This window comes from Oryctolagus cuniculus, chromosome 17 (assembly GCF_051225735.1).
Source record: "Oryctolagus cuniculus isolate XC-2025 breed Fujian yellow rabbit chromosome 17, ASM5122573v1, whole genome shotgun sequence".
Classification (NCBI taxonomy): Eukaryota; Metazoa; Chordata; class Mammalia; order Lagomorpha; family Leporidae; genus Oryctolagus; species Oryctolagus cuniculus.
The window spans coordinates 71,984,961-71,991,682 of record NC_142883.1 but is presented as its reverse complement, the minus strand read 5'-3'; the positions used below and the strand labels follow the sequence as shown (position 1 = coordinate 71,991,682).

General features: G+C 42.8%; 1 long non-coding RNA gene across 1 annotated transcript; it reads left to right on the top strand.

Moving 5' to 3' along the window:
• Positions 1-252: 252 nt before the first annotated feature.
• On the top strand, positions 253-5,357 carry LOC127484607 (uncharacterized). The gene is made up of 3 exons (XR_016224127.1): positions 253-441; positions 3,081-3,146; positions 4,202-5,357. It is a non-coding gene; the product is annotated as an uncharacterized LOC127484607 (long non-coding RNA).
• The last annotated feature ends 1,365 nt before the right edge of the window (positions 5,358-6,722 follow it).

Genomic DNA, 6,722 nt, shown 5'->3' with positions numbered 1-6,722 from the left:
TGCATTTGTATTACCGGCATCCTCACAGGGCTCTGAGGTGGTTCCAGAGTCTGTGTTTGTATTGCCAGCATCATCGCGACCAGTAGTTTATCTCAGTTCCTTTACGGACACTTTGTGTGGTTGTTGTGTGCTGATTCTCTACACTGTTTGTCTGTTCGTGTACATTGTGATGTCTGCTAACATGGGCCAGACTGTGTCTACACCTTTGTCTCTAACTTTAAATCATTGGTAGGAGGTAAGCGACCTGGGCACATAATCTCTCTTTGTCAGTCAAGAAGGTAAAGTGGCAGTCTTTCTGTGCCTCTGAATGGCCAGCTCTCAGAGTGGATTGGCCCCCCGGAGGGCTCATTCCATTTACCACTCATTCACTGAGTGAAAGAGGCCGTTCTCCTGCCTGGCCGTCATGGGCACCCAGACCGGGATTTTGAGAAAACATCGGAGGTCAGTATTCCTTCCCTCAAGTGGGACCGGATCTGTGGAAGTGACCGTTGAGTGTCCGGCACCCCACAGCTCTCCGAGAACACGGAGTTCCCCTGGGCCACGGCTTAGCTACGGCCGAAACTCCAGAGGGATTGTAAGGAACGGGAGGGAAATTAGGAAGGGCAGTTGGCTGAGAGCCTGGAGACCCCCTGAGCTCGCTTCGGCTTCCCGGCAGCCGGACTGTGACCTGAGAACCAGGTCTCTCTCTTGGAGCGACGCCTGGTCACGCTGCCTACTGCTACGCGAGCAGGGCTTAGCTTCGGTCGAGGCTAATATTGGCCCTCAGGTAAACTCAGACAACTAGGTAGTGGGTAACCTTAAGCGATAGGAGATTTCAAACCCTACTCAGCCCCCAGACATGAGGAGCTTCATTGCTTTCTGCCTTCCTCCTCCTCCCGGGGGCTCCCTCCCCCACTCTTTTGCTCTCCTCATCTCCATTCCTATACCACTGGCCAGGAGAAAGGGAGAGGGAAATTCCACAGGTCTCTCCACCCAGGGAAAAGCTGTTACCTGTTACCTGCTAACCCTTTCCAACCGGGTAAAAAGTTTTCCGTCTTTGCAGCTTATGGTAGCTCTGGTGCGTCTTAAAAGTTTTTTGTGAACTATTACCGTTGCTAAGCTTTGATTGCCTGAGGACTAAATCTGGAAAAGAGCTAAAGTTAACTATCTGTTGTAATTGACTGAGTGTCTGCAGTAGTCCTAATTGATCTGGCTTTGGTTAAATTATAGGAGGTTCCCAACACTCTTGGTGAAATGGCACACCCACCCAACCCCACGATTAGTCCTGCCAGGCCCCGGTGTGTGCAGTCTTCCCTGTAAATGGGGGGGCCACAGCCTTTCTCTGCACTCCAAATATCTCTAGGCAGAGCCCCCACCCCAGGGCTGCTTCTTTTTCCTCTCCTGGAGGAATTTCCAATTCAATACCACTGCTGACCTTACCTAAGGGAGCCAGAACCTTAAGCCATTAACCCTTTCCAAGCTGATGGGTTATTCTCTTTGCAACTAATAAAAACCTAAACAGTGGGTTCATATGCTGATAATCAGCTCTTTTCTGTGCTGCTGTCCCTGACTCATCTGAGAGCGTTCACCTGTCTTGAAGGTTTCGCGTTTTTCTATTGCCATTATGAGTCTTGATTGGAAAAACTACAGCGCGAAGTTTGTTTACATTGTTTATCTGTTTTTAATGTCTAAGTAATTACCCAACTGATCAGAAATGTACTAATTTTGGCTAAATGGTTTGACTCTCTGACAGCTTAAATTCTAAACCGAGTCTTCCATCTTTGGGCTTCCAGTCGGATCCCTGGAACTCTCAAAGGATGAGACTCTAAATTTGTTAAAGTAACAGCTGCTTGGGTCAATTCAAATTATATAAAATATATTAAAATATTATAAGTGGTGTCAGACCTATGCTGTATTTATGTTTTTGCTTTCCAGCTAAAGCGGTCTTATAAAAATAAGAGTAAAATTCTGTGTATACAAGCCTTTATGTTGTTAACTAAAGTAAGCCAATGCAGATTGGTTCAGAAAATTGAGGTAATGCAAACGCCCTTCAGTTTGCTCAGTGGCTTGCTTGCTCAGTTTTACATGTCTTTGATATGCTTTAAACTTGTTTCTCTTAATGAGGAAGATCTTTTCAAAGTTGTAAACATGCACTAATGTTTGCTGTCCAGGAGGTGTTATCCTTGTGTTACTTAAAAACATGAAAATGTAATTTTAACTTTTATTTCAGATAATGGTGTGGTATTCATTAATAACTCAGTGTCTTAAGTCATCTAGGCATCAGTGCTAAATAAAGCTTAAAAAAATATATATACTTTTAACATCTCAAATTCAATAAAAAAACTGGTTGAGTTTGTTAACATGTATTCTCATAGGTTGTCCATACATGACAATTCAAGGCTATGTAAATGTAACTATAAATATAAAGTTTCAAAAGGTGTAAACAAGTCATAAAAAGTTTTAAAATGTTTATAATTTTAAAATATTATTTACAGAGTTAAGTGCTAATGCCAAAATTACACTGACCTAATGTTAAAGTCTGATCTTCTGTTATAACAATGGGGTTTTAAAAAAAAAATTGTGTACTAATATTAGTAAATATCTAAAAATGGTCTAAATCATAAATCTTGGAATCTGTTTCTGCAAAAACTGTAACATCTATGTTAACAGTGTCTGCTAAATCGATTACTCTGCCATTTCTAGAGTTAGGTCCTGTAAGCTCTTTTTGACTCTGTTAAATAATTCTAAATTATGTAAACTCTTATATACAAGGTTTTTTTTTATTTTATTTCTGGTTTATTCGACAACAAGAGACATAAAATTCATGTTAATCCATTGTGTACTCTACTGTCTCTGTTAAGTTATGGTTATGCGGCAGATGCTAAAAAACTGGGTTCCAGAAACCCAAGAAAGCGCTAGTGTCCACAGGCTACATGGTAAATACCCGGAAGCCAAAGGATGGCAGAGACCTCTGCCACAATTTCTCCTCTAAGTCAGGCTACACAGTAAACACTGGTTAAACTGCCAGTTAAATCTAAAAGCCCAGAAAGTCAGGCTAGAGACCCAACTTGCTGCCTCACTTCTCCTCTTTTCTCTTCCAGAAGGGAAGTTACTACTGTTCTGCAGGACTCTCCACTGTGACGTACGGTTTGATCCCCAGACCTTATGTAAGGGATGACTGACCTTTTCTGTAATAATGCCTGGCCACAGTATAGGGCCCCAAACAACATAAAAAAAAAGGGGGGGGTTAAACTACTAGATCAATTTTTCAGTGTATGCGTTAAATGGGCAGAACTCCCCTTTTAAACCAAACTAAAAAATAGATAAAAATTTAAACTGACGACCTCAAAGTATGCAAGCAGGTCACCACAGTTGATCTTACCTAAAGGGTCATAGTTCTCCTCATGGGCACAGTCTTAACTCGCAGGAAAATACTAAGTGTCAGAATTTGCCCATGACCATATTTTTTCTAGCTCACCCTGATATTAAAAAAATCTCCAAAAATCAGGGTTGGGTTGGGCACCCCCTTGACTTGCATCATAGAGGCTGCCTCCAGGGTCCACTTTATTAGAGACCAGGGGAATGAGGAGCAAGCTAGCAGCAGGAGCAATGTAGGGATGGGCAACAGGCCAATCAATGGCTGCTTTACACAGTGATCTGCCGTCAAGGAGACCCAGCAAGGCCAGTGCACCCCAAACCTGTGCACCTGTTGCTGATATAAGGAGCCAGGGTGTTGGGCAAGCAGCTGTCATGACAGCAAATGCCTTCTGTCAGCCCTGCCAAGAGCACAGCCACTGGACACGGAACTGCCCTGGGTGTCGAAGGACTCCTGGTTCAGAACTACAGACCCTGTGGCCCCGAGCTAAAATGCCTTTGGCTCTGCCCAGCCTCTGCCCAGCTTCCAATTCCAGCCACTGCTACTGGGGATGGTCTAGGGTCAGTGAAACCTAAGTTGCCTATTTCTATCAGCCTCCTATTTAACTCTCCTAGTCCAGCCATGTAATGCGAGTCAACAGGGTGCCTCCCTTAAAGGAGATTTGCATCTCTTACAATTTTCTTAACAGCACCCCATGGATAGGTCTGGGCCTCACACACCCTGCCAGGCCTTAAAAGTCTATCCAATAGTCCAGGGGGAAGTGGTCCCCTCCACTCCTGTACTGAAACTATAGATGCTTCTTACACCGTGTGTTTTTAATGCCCTTATTTGTTTTGTCTCTAACAGACTAAAAGCTGTTAACTCCAAATGGTCGTCAGACAAGGCTTCCAGCCCATTCCACTGGACTACCTGAACAGCCCTCTGGACCAAGCAGTACAGTCTTTCCAAGGCCACTGTTGCACACTGTAAGACAGGTAGCAAGAGGAAATACCCAAATCCCCCTCGATGCCCACATGCCAGCTTCGAAGAAGTTACAGAAGACGGAACTCCATCCATAATCCCAAAGAAGAATTTTGGGTATTACCTCTTGAGGGGAAAATATTAGGCAAAAAGTCAGTTATGAGCTTATGTGTGTGTGACATAAAGGCCTAATGTGCCCACCATATGCATCCACATCTCAGTCATCCTGACAATGTTTCACAGACAGCCTGGCCTTTGCATCCTGCCCTGCCCCCTTCTACCTGATAACCTGCCAGGTGGAGATCCTTCTGCCTGACAAATCTTCCACAATCTCCCAGATGCAGCCCAGTATCTGCATTTCAGTATTACAGAACAGGCGGGGGTTGAATCTCATTCTCATAGGTGGGGGGTGTTATGCGCGGCCCTGAAGAAAAAATGTTGTTTTTATGCTGACTGAACCCAGGTGGTTAGAAACTCCATGGCCAAACTCAGAAAACGACTGGAAAAACGGCAATGGGAGAGGGAAACTCAACAAAAATGGTTTAAGTCATGGTTCGGCTGGTCCCTATGGCTTACTACCCTACTGTCAGCCCTAGCAGGACCCTTAATTGTTCTACTCCTAATTGAAACCATAGGACCTTGTGTGTTAAACAAACTCATCACCTTCGTGTAAAAACAAGTTAAAAATGTTAAACTCATGGTCATAAGACAATAATATGTCACATTAAAAGAGACAAAAACAAATAATCTCTAAGATTAGAGATCCTCACAACAAGGAGTGGGGAATGAAGAGTTAAAATTGTATATGTGCGGGTGTAAAAAGTTAAGCTTAAGCTTACAGGTTTAAACCTTCCTAGTGCAGCTGTAAAAATAAAACACTGAAGTAGCACCTTGACAGTAGGGACTCCATTTTGGAGCACTTGAGACTGCATTCTGAGAAAGCACCCCCCCCCCACCGTGAGACTCTGGTCTGAAACTATGATCTCAAATAGTCGGACAATAGCAGTGCACTACATCACCCTTGGCAATGCACAAAACCCCCCTAGCATGATTGCTCAAGCTTAAAAGTAGAAAGGTTGCACCTGGGTTACCTGGGCTAATAATAAAGATGTGATTTGTCTGTGTCTTACATTAATGTCATGTCCTAATTGCTAATTGTAATATTGTAACTGGTATTCTCAAGATTATGATAAATATTAATTTCACTTAGGTTTTAGGTTATGTTGACCCCAGTAACCATATACTCTCTTTTGATTTTATGTACTCTCTTTTGATTTTAGTAACTGTGTATAGCAACTGTGCATAGCAACCATGTATTCCCCCCCTTCCCGGTTTTGCGGTTTTTGCCTTTATAAACCCTAACCTTTGGTTATTCGGGGCTGCTCTGTTCATGTATGATCAGACAGCACCAGCATGCTGGATAATCAATAAAGCTTCCCCTTGCTGTTTTCATAAGAGATGTCTCTTGGTGACGTTTTTCGGGCAGTAGACTCTAACAATTTGTAGATATCACAATCCCAGATGTTGCTACAGCCTCTGTGTGTGTTTGTGTTTTCTGGATATTCTCTATGGACTTTAAGGTTTTCAATGCATTTTAGCAGGACCGTTTTTGTTTTCGGCTGGCAAACGCTAATTGGTTCCACCTGGAGTCAAATACTCCACACATTCGAGTTTTCTAGGAAGAAACCTTCAGAAACCTGAGAAAACATGATATTTTTTTCTGTAAACATGACATTGGATGCATTTGCCGAACAGGAAGATTGTGATTTTCTCCAAAACCACTTTCATGGTGATTTTTGGTGAAATTTCACCCGAAATCCACAAGAATTTGTCCAGATATGCCTGGATGAAAACAAAATTATCTGTTGATTTGTAGCTATCTCAATCCCAGATCTTGCTACAGCCTCTGTGTGTGTTTGTGTTTTCTGGATATTCTCTATGGACTTTAAGGTTTTGAATGCATTTTAGCAGGACCCTTTTTGTTTTCTGCTGGCAAACGCTAATTGGTTCCACCTGGAGTCAAATACTCCACACATTCGAGTTTTCTAGGAAGAAACCTTCAGAAACCTGAGAAAATATGATATTTCTTTCTGTAAACATGACATTGGATGCATTTGCCGAACAGGAAGATTGTGATTTTCTCCAAAACCACTTTCACGGTGATTTTTGGTTAAATTTCACCCGAAATCCACAACAATTTGTCCAGATACTCCTGGATGAAAACAAAACTATCTGGTATGTTGAGGCTATCTCAATCCCAGATCTTGCTACAGCCTCTGTGTGTGTTTGTGTTTTCTGGACATTCTCTATGGACTTTACGGTTTTGAATGCATTTTAGCAGGACCCTTTTTGTTTTCTGCTGGCAAACGCTAATTGGTTCCACCTGGAGTCAAATACTCCACACATT